We start from the raw sequence: 14,634 nt of genomic DNA, 5'->3' as shown, positions 1-14,634 counted from the left end.
ACCCACCGCTGTAGATTTACTAGAGGAGATCCTACGGACTAAATCAAAGGTGGGACTCAACAACAGGTTCCAGGGGCCATTGTCCATTCTGATCACCTATCTTTCTTAGATGAGACCCACCGGATTGATGGCAGTGGGTGAATGGCTGAACCGTCCGTCTGATATTTTATGTAAAAATAATAATGGATCCAATAATATTCATATGTTATCTAAAACAATTTTTTTTATCTAAATCTACCCAAAATGAATAGTAATTTGAACATCTGACAATTATTCATATTTATTTTTTAATTTATAAAATATATATATATATATATATATATATATGAACAGATAATTATCTGATTTGTAAAAAATATTTTATTTTATTTATAATCTTATTTAATTTTATATGATGTTCATTAATTTTTTTAAAAAAATAAATAATTATATTAACATACTTAAAAATATTTTTCATTCTATCGTTATAAGAATCAAATGTCTGAATTATACCGATTCTGATTTGAATCCGTATCTATTTTTTAAAATAAATATAGATATAAATTTTTAAATCTAATGATCGTATATATATCTATATCTATATCTATATTTTATCAAATTAAAAATATAAATATAAATATTAGTCAGATTTTAGTCATATTTTTTGTTTAAGAATCAAATCAAATGGTAAGAAATAAAATCAAAGTAACTGCATGCAAATTTCTTTTAAACCAACGAGGAGAAAAAGATGGATGGTCACCTGGGGAACGAAAGAGGAGGCTTCTGCGTCTCCCGCTGTTCCGTCTCACTGCTCCCGGACGAGGGAGGGGGCGAGAGATGGCGACAATTTTTATGAAGAAAGTTTTTAGCGAAAGGAGATGGCGCTCGTAATGGTGGTGGGTTGGGTTTTCTCGAAGGTCTCACGAATCCCTCGGTTGGAACGTTTGATTTGCCTTTTGTGCTTGCCGATGCCGTCGGTCTTCTCTTCCTCTGAAAGTTGGGTAGTAAAAAGAAATGGTAGCAGTTGATTAATGAGAGCAGTAGTAACGGAGGGGGAGTGGGCGTGAAAAGGAGCGCGGGAATATTATTGCTCGGACCGCCTGCCCGAAACGCACGCGTGTCTGGTCGCATGTAAAAAATTTAAAGATTCGGGTAATTAAATTAGAAAGGAGTGGTTACGATTGCTCCGCTTGGACCGTCCAGATTTTCTATGTTGCCACATGGTCGGATTAGGTTCGAGTCGGTTCCTAACATCCATGCGTCTCGGTTCCTTCTTATTCCATAAAAATGGTGCCTGGGCTGGGGTGTCGGCATTAGTATAGCACCTGTCATTAAAAAATATTAAAATATTCATAACTTCTTCTGATGATTAATTTCTTAAATAATTATAGATTAACCATGATAATGAACGATTACCCAATTATCTATCAATTATTTGAAGAACAATAACGACAGCAAACCAACCCTCTTTTTACCCTCTTTTATTTTAATTATCCAATTATGGCCAAACTTTTTTACTGTTAGTATTCTCTATATTTGTGGATCTCTCCCGTTGCCAAAATATTCCCGGATATTGTTTTAGTGTTGCTGCTTGGTATGTGCTTTAGAATGGTGACATTGGCCTCTTGGATTAGCTCATGATACATAAGTTTGAACTCTAATCATGTTTTAGTTGATTTGTCTAGAATTGCTATGCTGGTCCATGATCTAAGATTAAATTAAATATAAAAAATTTCTGGAACGTCTCCCCAATATAGGATCAGTTTCATTTAATGCCTCTTAAGTTTAAAAAATCTAAGATAGTCCTAAATTTAGTTAAATTGTTCGCTCGAATCCAATACAACATTTATTGTTGTTAAAACACCACCATAAAGGATAATTTTGCTCGACACAAATGGCTTATTTATCAAAAAATACCATCTCTTTTTCTTTTTTTCATCCTCTCCACTCCCAACACCTCTTTTTCTAAGATTTTCTTTTCCTCCTCTCTAAATTCCATATTTTGTCCTCGTTCATCCTCTTTATCTAACATGATCTCAGCTCCATCCGCTCTCACCACGACCTTCTCTTCCGATATATCATCCTCCTTTTTAGACCTAATTGCTATCCTCATTTCTCCTCTAAATTCTTTCTTTCCATCTAACTTGGTCTTGAGCCCTATCCGTGTCCTACCCACTCTCTCCATCTCCTCTTCTAGCACCTTCTTTTCCTCCTTTCTAAACTTGGCTACTATCTCCATCCCTCTCTCTCTAATTTAGTCCTAAGCCTCATCCACTCCTACCATATCCTCTTCTTCTAATATCCTCTATCCTATCCTACCTGCCCATCGCTCCTCTCATCTAAACTATTCCACATAATAAGTATTTCGATCTTAAAAATCTCAAGCAACCATCACACGTCAGAATCTTATAAGTTCGGATGAATAAAAATGAACGATAAGACCATATTGAACTGCTTAACTAAATTGAAAGATCATTTTAAAACGTTTGAAACTAAGTAGGTGAAGGCTTCTAAGTTGACGGGTGTTTAACTAATTTTTCCATTTAAATATATTTCACCTTAGGAGTCAAATGAGCTAGAGATGACACATGGCGACCAAGTCTAATAATTTTGATCTTTTATCATGGGGGAAACTATTATATTTTTGTTGGTAATATTTTATAATATAGTCAATACACTTCCTGTTTTCAGCTCGTTCTAAAACCAACAACCATCCCAAGCTGGATGCATGCATTTGTAATGTTTGCCACATAAATTGCCTTGTCAATTAGCTAGGCCTCATTTGTTCTAGAACAAGAGCATGCATGCGTACATTAGTGATTAGTCAAAGAATTCGCAATCAATAAATATCACCCCCTCTAAATATAATGCAAAATATAAACCCTTTGATGTGACCTTTAATTATCACATGTGATGCTTTTAATTTATATGGAATAGTTAAGTTATTTTTTATCGTAATTGTAAGTTAGTCTAGTTTGCTGAAGGAGAGAACGCACTCCCCCGTTGCACTACTATAGCAAGGAAGGAATGCACAAGCACTCAGTCATGTGGCAATGTAGACCGGCAATATATGCAAGTGCAAGTATATAAACATTAGATAAAAGAGGCAAAAGAAATTTAGCCAAATACAAAACTTTCTTCTACCTTTTAATATTCTATGTCCGTTATCTTGACAATAACATGACCATCCTCTTGTTCTCTCATAATTGTCCAAAAGTTTTCTTGACTGCACACCAATTACTCTTTTAATTTAACTTAAGTGAGTGAGTTGGATGTTGATCGAACTAGACAAGTAACCTTAACATACACATCTTGGGACATGGATTGCGGATGCGCGTTGGCAGGTTGGCCTAGGCAATAAATGGTCTCCAACTCCTATGTCATTAGGCACCTGGTATCTTCGGATGGGCCCATACCCAACCGAAGAAACTATAATTAAGTTGGGACTAAAATCAGGCTAATTAAGCCGTCTTAGCTTGAATAGACCAGGCTTCTCAGTCTATATATTGGACAAATACAATCAAATTTTTGATGAACTATAAATTTATAAAATAACAAAGAACAATTTTAGAATTCTTTTTCTAATAATATGTTCACATTCGCAATAAAGAATGATTTTTCATTCTTCATTTCATATATTTATAGTTTCAAATATGAATTGATACAAAGCTTAATTTTTTTTAAAAAATCATAAAAAAAACTACTATTCTGTACTTGTAGAACATGCAGTAATGTCATATATTTTTATCATGTATGTGAAATATATATGCTTGGCATATATGCTCACAGCTCGTATTATATATCTATATATATATATAAAAATGGAGCAACCGTGTGGAGGCGTCTCTATTCGACACGTGGCTAAACAATTGCACGACATGTGGCTAAAAAAAAAAAAAGAAAAAAGCTCGAACAATGGAGAGAGGGCCGGCCTTCAACTCCCCACTATCACGACTACTCCGACGATGCTATTCACATTCTCGGATCATGCCCTAACAACTCTCTTGTACGCTGCCACGACGCCATGCAGGAGAGGAGAAAAAAAAAGACCTAACGCTAGATTCAGCAAGAAGGGATGAGCGAAGAATCTTTGAACCTCGTCCCAGGAGTTGGAGAAATTTACAATTTTTCCCTCTAATTTTTTTCTCCCCTCCAGAGAAAAAGATTATCGCAACGAGTCCGCGATGCACTTTCGTTTATTTTCCTACTCTTCCCCTCTCCACCCCCTCCTGCTCTCTCTCTCCTGTCTCCCTCTCTCCGCCCCACCCTCGGCCTTTTATTTCTTTTTCATTTTAATTTTGAGTTTCGAGCCCAACAATTGTTGGGCGGAGACGAACTAGGTCCGCATAAGTTAGGGGTGGGACGTCTTTGTTTTATTTTGGGCGGCGGAGCAAATGAGAACCGTTGAATTAGATGTCATGGGTCGTCTAAATGTGGGGTTGAGTGCGTTGTGTTTCTTCTACGAGAGAGAGAGAGAAGTCCGTTTGGCTGGTGCCAGTGGAGATTTTTTTTTTTTCTTTCTTTTTTCTGAGTTATGGTTGGAGATTTGGGAAAGTAGATAATATCGATGGAGAAAGCGTAAGCTCCTCTCTATCGGCAATCGGGGAAGGAAAAAAAAAGGAAGGAAAGAGATGGGCCTAATGGATTTGGATTTTGGATCCCAACCCGATCTGAAATCTGACATAGATCTATTTATTTAAATAGAAAATCTTGCATTTAGACCCTTGATAAAGACTATATTCAATTAAGCCCTTTTGACAATTGACTTAACCAGATCATGTTGAGTTAATTTAGTTTAGGGATGTTTTGCAATTAAACCCTGACAATGTATTTATTATATAAAGGCCCTTTTCTACTGGATCTCCATATTTCTGGCTTTGAACCCAAGGGCAAAAAAAATATTAATTGGGATTGTCCCCATGAGTCAACTACTACAATCATGCATATAAATACAAATACAATATGACTACTGTCTACCTCCTACTATTACTTAACCATCCATTCTTAAATACATACAAAACGAATACAAACTACTAATCTCAGATATGTATATATCATCATTGTCTCTTAGTCATTCTGGAAATTCTGAACTATTGGGACTAAGAAGTTATTAACAATTCAACTATCAGAAAATTTGTCTTTATCTTTTCTCTGAAGTAAGTTGATGACTAAAAATTCAATAAAATAAAAAATTATATAATAATAAATATATATTATTTTTATTGATAGACTATGAAGAAAAGAGATATATGTGGGATGCAAATAGGTGGTCATGTTCTGCTTAATCATGAAGATTCCGAAATAATTGATGCTGAAAATGTTGATTCAAAAAATAATTTTTCTGCTGGTAGAAGATAGAAATAATTATGTTACTTCTTATTATTATGTTATTTAAATATTTTAATTTATATTTTAATTTGAAATATTCGATATCATCTATGATGTCTTTTATATTATATTAAATTTTTAATTTATAAAAATATTATTTTAAAAAAATAAATATATATCGTGGCATCGCATGAGATTCTAAACTAGTTATTATATATATTTCAAGCCGGCCCAAATTGGGCCATGTCATAAATCATAAGCCTAGGCTTAGTTTAAGACCGAAACGTGGACAAGCCCACCAAACATTAGTCCAACCTATTGGAAAAGGGGCTTGGTCGAGTGAGCCGTCGGCTGCCTAGTCGAATGTGCATCAAATGGACGCAGGCCATATTTTGGCAGAACGACAATATTGTGAGGCCAATAAGTCACTGTACAAGACAATTCAGTGTAATTTTTTTTTTGGTAATCAATCATTGTAAAATTTATATCCACAAACTACAGCCAGATATTTTGCATGTACATGGGATAATAACTTAATAAATGTATATGTTCTCGTAGCAACTGTGTGATCCTATCTTCTTTTTTTTTTTCTTTTACTTTTTTTTTCTAATTAGTTTTTTGCATGAAAATTAGTAATATATTATTAAGAGGAAGGTAGGGGAGACTCACATACATTAAGTACATCCAAGAAAGAATCTACTACTTGTGACTGCTAAGCAAAACAATTTTACATTGAGGCAAGCCCCAATTTATAAAGAACAATGTTAGGCTCAAAATGAAAATTGAACTAACATCTATGCCGGCCTTGTTATTCATCAAAGTGGAATAAAATTAGTGGCTTATCTGTTATATGTAGAGGGATGGGATTCATACCATGAAAAATAGTGGGATTTGGGTGTTTGGCTGAAGAAATAAGTACAGGAAGAATGGAAGTGCATCAGAATTCATGATACATTTGGATTTTGTTAGAAAGACAAAATTATCCTCCCTTTTTTAGATTAGATTAAATAAAGACGAAATAAGACTGAAAAGTTGTTAAGGAGAATAAGCTTCCTTTTATTCCCGCAACTCTATTCCATTATTTTAATGAAATATAGTGTTTGGGCCCACTTGCATCTTCAGAAGGGCCAATGTTCCTTGGCACCTTCTTAGTTATTGGGTGTCAGAACCACGGAATACGAGTTTTATCGTGCCCTATTTTCATGGATTACATACATCTACGAACATGAGGACCTTGGAGACACGCATCCTAGGCGACCCGCACTTCTCGCGTTTCTTGATGAATGATCAGGGGGCTCGCGCTACACAAGACCATCGATGAGTCTTGCGAATGTGGGCTTAATTGGCCTGATTTGTCTCCAAAAAAGAGCCAGCCGAACGATTCCCACTCTACGGTCTGGATTAAATGAAATCGACGGTTTGAATCCTCTAAAGGCCTCATCGCAGGGGAGCCCTCCCTCCTTCACAGGCTTACAAACATTGGTAACAGGCTATTCCGCCTCGACAACAAAACCTCTTCAAGGTTCCGACGCTCTCTCTCTCCGTTCTCGCTTCTCCCTCTCCTCTCTCCGTAGGGGAGCTTACACCACAGTAGTGCGGGGAGAGAGGAGGATATGGCGGAGAGGCGAAGAGAGAAGGAGAAGATTCGCGATCGAGACCTCTACGGGCCACCGCGACCGAGACCGAGACCGAGACCGGGATAAGGACCGCGACCGCGACCGAGATCGGGATCGGGAGCGTACCAGAGACCGCGACCACCGGAAGCGGTCCCGCTCCCCGGACCGCCGCCGCCGCGCCCGCTCCCGCACCGCTCCCCCGACACCCGTCGCGGCTCCCGATCCCGCTCCCTCTCGGCCGACCGCTCCCACCGCCGCCACGGCCACCACCGCCGCTCACCCTCCCCTGACGACCACCGCCGCAAGCGCCGCCGCGAGGGCAGCGACGACGAACGGGATCGCCACCGCTCGTCCGCCCCCTTGAGACAGCGGACGGCGCCGCCAAGGAGCGCAAGAAGCAGGGCGGCGGTGCCGCTGCCCCCGACGGCGGTGCTCCGGCGGAGGGGACGCTGCGGTGCCCACTGACCTGGACCCGGACGAGCTGGAGATGATGAAGAAGCTGGGGATCCCGCTGGGTTTCGACTCCACGAAGGGAAGCCCGTATCGGGGGCCGACGTGAGTGGTGTGCGGGCGGTCACCAAGAGGCAGCCGAGGCAGTACATGAATCGGAGAGGGGATTTAACCGCCCATTGCCCTCGGAACGGAACCGGTAGAATCGAAACGCCGGTGAACAGGTCAGGGTTTTCTTGATGCCCTAGTTTCGGATTCTTTTCTTTTCCTTCATTTTTAATTATCCTGTATGGTGATTCTAATATTGAATTAGATAGTATACCTCACGAATGAATGCGCTCTAAATGACGATCTTCTGGGAACATTTTGTAGAAACATAATTAAACATAAACTTATGTAATTTCATATAGTTTTATAGCATAACGCATACTTGAAAACCTTATTAGGTGATGTCATATGAGAAGTTCTTGAGCTGTGAATATTGGTTGCAAAACACCAGGTTTATTTTGTTTTTCACTGGATTATCAAAATTAGCATATTTGTTTGAGTAATCCAGAGGATGTTCGATATTGATTATTAAATCACAAGGAATTTTTGATGCATTTATCCTGAGGCTAAATGATGCTAAGTTCAAGGTTTGACGTTGTTTTGTAATTTCATGGGACCTTCGTGCAAGAGGCACTATCAATGTCTGAGAATATGGTTGTCTTGATATTCAGCAGCACACTAAAAGATTTAATGCTTGAGCCAATGCGCTCTCATGCACGGGCTACTTTTCTATTTTTTTTATTTTTTTATTTTTGTTAATATGTGTTACAGCGAAGTCAAACCTAGTTAAATGTATTTTCCAAACCTCAATGGCAGGCTTAGGACTTTTGAACATGTATGCAACTAGGGTTCAAGTTAAACACTTGAGTGTTTATGTGTTTTTTACTGATTCATATTGTATGGACTTGCTTAGAAGCGTTACATGTTAGACAAGCTTGATTTAATGTTCTTCCTTGTCCTGGAGCATTGCTCAGTATCTAATCAATTTTCTATACTGAAAAGTTAAAATTGTAGCATATGTTACTGGGTCCAGTTTGGGATCTGTATATTAACATTATACCATGGAAAATAAAATAAGCTGTATATCAATATTTACGTTCATATACAAGTTAGATGGTAGAAGAATTTTGAAAGAGGAATCCAGTCTCAAGAATCAAGGAAATACAAAGTAAATGACTTGTTCTCTTGTTAGTTATAAATAGATCTATATATTTTGTTTTCACTTTCCAGAAATTATATGATTATGGAACCCTAGGAAACATAGATACCTCAAATCATGTCATTTCTGTATAGTATCCATATTAGATATCGATATTTGCCAAATATATCTTGAATAATATGTATATATATACCTTCTGAGCAAACTGTCACTTGCAAATATATTATATGTATTTATATGTATAAAATCAATTTGCAGAGTTGCATATATTTAGATTTTTGAATTTTCATGTCGAAATATCCACTGGTTCAGAAAAGTTATAGATTTGTTCACTAATATCATATGAGAAGTTGTTGCTTTGTATGAGGTTTGTTTGTTCATATCACTTTAGAAATTTATGTAATTAAGATGCTTGATAGAATTACAGCCTGCGACTTGATTATGTATTTATGGTTGTATGTATGTATCTACGTTTATGGAGAGAGAGAGACAATTGTTGAACCCTGTGGACTAACAAAAAGTGGAGTGGGCTTTCATCAAGGAGAGTTCATGTGAAGTTTCAAAAATAAAGGATGGAATTAAAGGCACAAACCACTTTGAGCGATGTGGTAATTTGCTTATGTTTTTAGAACTTTTAATTAGGAGGGACGAGTTCGAAATCAAGATACATGCAATGGAAATTATAGAGTCATATTTTTCTATACCTTAAAATAAGGGTGTTTATGTTGAAGGTTTTCTGCACCCTCTAGCAAGGAATATGAAATCACAAGTCAATTGGTACTTTGTTGTGGTTTAACGCAAGTATGTAACACATTTCTTTGGGCCATTTTTGAGAGGATCTTGTTTCTAAATACCGTTATGTTCTTTTGGCAACATCATTTGCTCTGGAGTTGAGGGTACAATATAGATGTCCTTAGATTGGCATAAGTTTTTATAGATTGCCCTTCTAGCTGAGTGGCTCCAGCGAAGCAGATAGTTTTTGACGGTTTCTGCATTGGTGTAGGCAAAGTACTTAACTCATGGATGAGACAAGCTTGAGTAAATCATGAGTAATTATGAATTAAAAAATTAGAGTAAATTATACTGATTTCCCCTTGAAATTTGGGGGTGATTACAAATTCCCCATACTACATTTCGGAAATATACACATATCCCCCTATTATTATCTTTCTATTAAATAATCTGAAAGGCCTTACTAACATCACTCCTTCTTATTTTATTAAATAACCTATTTGATTTTAAAATAAGTTATATTCTTAATTTTATTATCTTCTTCTTATTTCAATTTTTCCAAACTTGAAATTTTTATGTTTTGGCCGAATTATTCCCAAGTATCGAACTTATGAGGATGATTAGAACTCAATCAAAGGAGTATGCTTATTAAAATCCAAGATGTTGTATATAATTTACCAGATTTGGGCTTTGAGATGGGCCATGCCCGCTTTTGGCCATAGATTCCAGTAGCCATGAATAGCCACATGACACAAATGAGCTTATAAAGCCCAAATCTGGTATATTATATATAAATATCTTGGATTTTAATAAGCATACTTGTTTGACTGAGTTTTAATCATCATCACAAATTCGATATTTGGGAATAATTTGGCAAACCATAAAATTTGAAAATTTGGAAAAAATTTCAAATAACAAATGGAATAAAAAGAAAATAAAAAAATAAAAAAAATATGAGATATTTTAGGACTTAAATGGGTTAGAAAGTGATGATGGCAGCAAGGTTTGTTAGCTTATTTAACAAAAAGATAATGGTAGGGGTTATGTGTTATACATAGCAATAGTTACGTAGTGTAATATATATTTTTGAAACATTAGTTGGGAATTTATAATTATCCTAAACTTTAACGGGGATCAATTTAATTTACTATAAAAGTTATTATGGTGAAACCACCCACAAAAGTGGATTTTTTAGCCCCTGTACCTACCAAAGTATTTTGAACTAAAAGCAGAGAATGATATGGTATTAGTGGATTAAAGAGCCTACTTATACAATTTGGTAGATGGCGTAACCAACATCAGCTACGAGACTTATAGGTCCCAGGCCTAAGATAAGTTCAAGATGGAAACACCATTGTTCAAATTTCATGTATACATTTACTAAAATCTACTCTTAAGTGGACAAGAACTTTAATTCTTTGTTGGCCAAACACACTTAAAATCTACTTCAAAATAGGAACCACAAAACAAGAATCAAGAAACTTGTACATCAAACCATATAGATAGCAGGAGCAACCAATGTGTTACTCAAACAATTTATAGGCTATGGATGGCATCAAAGCCACTAATAACCTGAATTTAGATACTTGAAAATCCATGTAGCAAACCTTCCATCATGCAAAGGTCTGATACTGACAAATGTCAGATAACACATGATTACAACCATACCAAGTTTTAGATGAGAAAGAATAAGACTACTAGCTACAGAAGAGAAAATCCAATATGTTAGCACATATTGTGTAGCTCCTTGGGCTTTCTCACTTCTCTTGCTTGCTCTAGTATCATAAACAGAGCTGGTAGGAGTATGAATAAAACAGTAAATGATAGTCTATCAACTGACTTACGCGAATTACCTTTGAAACTGTTCAACAAAGAGCACATATGAAAGCTCTGGCAGACTGCTGAAAGCATGAATGCTCATTATGTGTGAATTTGGATTAGGAAAATTTGAGAAGTTTATATAATTCTTTTCTACTAAAAAGAAAGAGAGAAGTCCATATAATAGAAAGAATAAATAGTTTACTCTTATAGTGGTTCTAGAGCTAACTATATATGAAACAGTATTTTACACTAACCCTATTAATAGAATCTGAGTTTCTTATAGGTTATAAAGCTCCAGCAGAGTTGCGCTACAACCAGCTGGGTTTTTTTTTGACGTGCCTGGGGAAATGGAAGCTCAGAGCTAATCTAATTTTTGAATTGCCGTGCAGAAGAGACACCACAGTTCCAAGGAAAATGCTTACTAGCACTGGTGACTGGTTTTGGACAAATTTTCCTGCTAGCATACACATAATGAAAATGAGTATCTCACTTACATAGTTTACTGCACGATGCTAATGTCTTACAACGGAAAAATTCAGAATGCAGCTGTTCAGCTTTTGGGCTTCTCTTTTACCTACCCTTACATATTACCATATTGTTTCTCAATGGCATTGATGTAAATACTTATGTTATTTCAGGATTCTGGAATCATACAGGTAACGCAGCACAAGTTGGAGAACTTTGATGTTCTGTACCTAACCCAGGAACGCACTTCTACCTATCATGTATAACTTTTAAGACGACTCATAGATGTGACTCGTTTGAACATTCATAGGATAGCAGAGTTATTGGAGCTGCTTTGTTTCATCTTTTGTGCTCTTGCAGCATTCCAGGACAAGATATTTGTTGCCATTGTATTGAAACTATTGGTTGTCATGCTGTTACTTCATCAAATTTGGTGAGCTCCAATAGATTGCTTGCCTAATGTATTGCTTTGGATTTCCAATGCTAACTATTCTATTCGTTCTTCAAGTTTCTATTTTGCAGAAACACACATAAGGCCTGTCAGGTAAAGAACTCTAGCATCCCTTTCCCGTCATCTTTTTCTGTTAGTGTGTGCAATGAAATCATCTGGCTTCAATGTCATTTTTCTGTTGCTTGCTACCTCCGTACAGATCTCATGCCCGATTTATATACTTAAAATTCATGACATGTCAACTTAAGTTAGGAGTTGATCCTTGTTCTATTTAAAGTTTAAAATTGCTTATTTTCATATCTGCCATGTTCTGCACTGACCTCAAAGCGAACCTGGCGGATTAAGGCCATATTTAAATATGAAACGGTGAGCTTACCCTCGACAAACAATCCTCTGTCGATGAAGAATTGCCCTGCTCAATGTATGCTACAATTCTTGTCCACCAATCCAAGTTTTACCGGCCAGGGGTCTCTTCCTCCATGGAGGAAGAATTATGTCCCACCAAACCTCAAGCATGTCGAGAAGCCATCTTAGGTACCCTGGGATTTTAATGGGTGCGTGTTAGCGTACATGGAAACTAAATACAAATCCTCTTAGAGCACCGCTCTAATAAGCCGTTCCTCTCTCGTGTACTGATAATTTCCCTATTGACTGTTAGGAACCCCATGTATGGTACACGATTGGTATTGAAAACAGAAATTCTTTGTGCACCGCGGGCGGTGCGTGCGTGGTTGGCTTACGCGTGGGGCCGAAGCATGGTGTGAAAAATTTTTTTTTTTTTCTTCCCGTCCTTCTAGCTGGATTTTATTCATATGTTCAAAGCGTTACATTTTTTCGTGCATGCGGCCCATGTGCAGGCAGGAAATATGTTGTTCTACTCTTCATTGTAGGGAAGGATTGAGATTATATATATATATATATATATATATATATATATATATATATATATATATATATATATATATATATATATATATATTAAAATTCACTAAATTTTAATATTTTTGAAACATAAATTATGCAAAACATTGTATTGAGTTATTTAAATAGTATATTTTTGGATCATTTGATGCATAGACAAATATTTTCTAAATCAAATGATTTTTTCTTTTGGTTTCAAAGTACTTTTTATGTCCGAAATCATAATCAATGGTGTAGATTTTCTATATAGAATCTCTATCAGTAATTTTGAATTGATGAGATTGAGAGTTTAAACTTTCCAAAAGAACGGGAGACCAAGTAGATTTATGTATGTTGGTCCAAACCACTCGATCTAATATGTTAGAAACACAAGTTGATTTGATGGAAACACAAGTCGATTTACCAAAAAAAAAAAAAAAAAGTTAGAAACACAAGTTGATTTGATAGACATGACACTAGCTTGTTTCATCTATTATTTATGGTTAAGTCATGAATGTCTTGTTTAATTAGTTTATTACTTTGTAATCTTTCGTATACATAGTTTTGATATAAATTATATTCAGAAAAAGTTAAATGAATCATTTTCTAGTTTGAGCTTAATTTTGTTAACTCAATTGATTATTAAATAAATCAAATTCACATGAAGCCGATTAGGCCTCTAAATCCAAGCTTGATGCATTTCATGAACAAATTATATCTGGCAATTTGTTTATGATGTGTGATCTTGAGCACTTACCTAGTTAGACTAGAATTCTGTTTGAGATTGTTGTTGATTGTAGAGCTTTTGGAGTTTTTGAAAGTAGAACTTTCGAAGAGTTGAATTTTTATAAAAAGTTATTTATTGTTTGATAATTATATTTATAAAATATTTTAAAATTTTAATATATATTTAGTAATTAAAATAAGAAAATATTTTAGGTATGATAAAATAACAATAAAATACATCACATAATATTGTATAATAGAAAATAATATGATATAATATCATAATATAATAATACTATTGTTATCATATAATACAATATAAAATTATATAATTATTATATTATAATATAATATATAATGTAATCATGGATTATAATCTAATCTAGTATTATATTATTATAATATAATAATATTATATTATTATTAAAATTTTATTATATTATATTGTATTATTTTTATTATAATATTATAATAGATGATATTATATCTTTATAATATAAATATTTTCATATTTTTAAAATATTATTATATTCTATAACATTGTATAAATATTATGTTTATACTATATCATAATATTAATTGATTATTATATCATGTTATATTTATAGTATAATAATATGATATAAAATATAATTATTAGATTTATTGGTGGGTATTTTGGTTATCAAAAAATTTCATTCAAATTAAAATAGCTTCCTAACATTACTCAGAAAGTACTTTTGGAAAAAAGCTCTAAAATGAAAATTTTCTCAAATATATCCTTTTAGCTTTCTAATCAAGCCAAAATAATTTTCTAATTTTTTACTAAACATCTTTATACCATATAAAAGTGCTTTTGAAGAATCAGAAAGTACTTTCTGACATTTTAAAAGCTTTGTCAAACAAAACCTAAATGTATTTCCAATGGTTGTGAAAAATATTTTGCTCAAGTTTGTCCTATTTTATTTTAGGATGAAAAT

The 14,634-nt window shown here is 35.0% G+C and overlaps 1 pseudogene; it reads left to right on the top strand.

Moving 5' to 3' along the window:
* Window positions 1-6,775: 6,775 nt before the first annotated feature.
* Window positions 6,776-12,085, top strand: LOC140853799 (uncharacterized; annotated as a pseudogene).
* The last annotated feature ends 2,549 nt before the right edge of the window (window positions 12,086-14,634 follow it).

The sequence above is a fragment of the Elaeis guineensis genome, chromosome 1 (genome assembly GCF_000442705.2).
Source record: "Elaeis guineensis isolate ETL-2024a chromosome 1, EG11, whole genome shotgun sequence".
Lineage (NCBI taxonomy): Eukaryota > Viridiplantae > Streptophyta > Magnoliopsida > Arecales > Arecaceae > Elaeis > Elaeis guineensis.
This window is presented reverse-complemented; position numbering and strand designations above follow the sequence as displayed.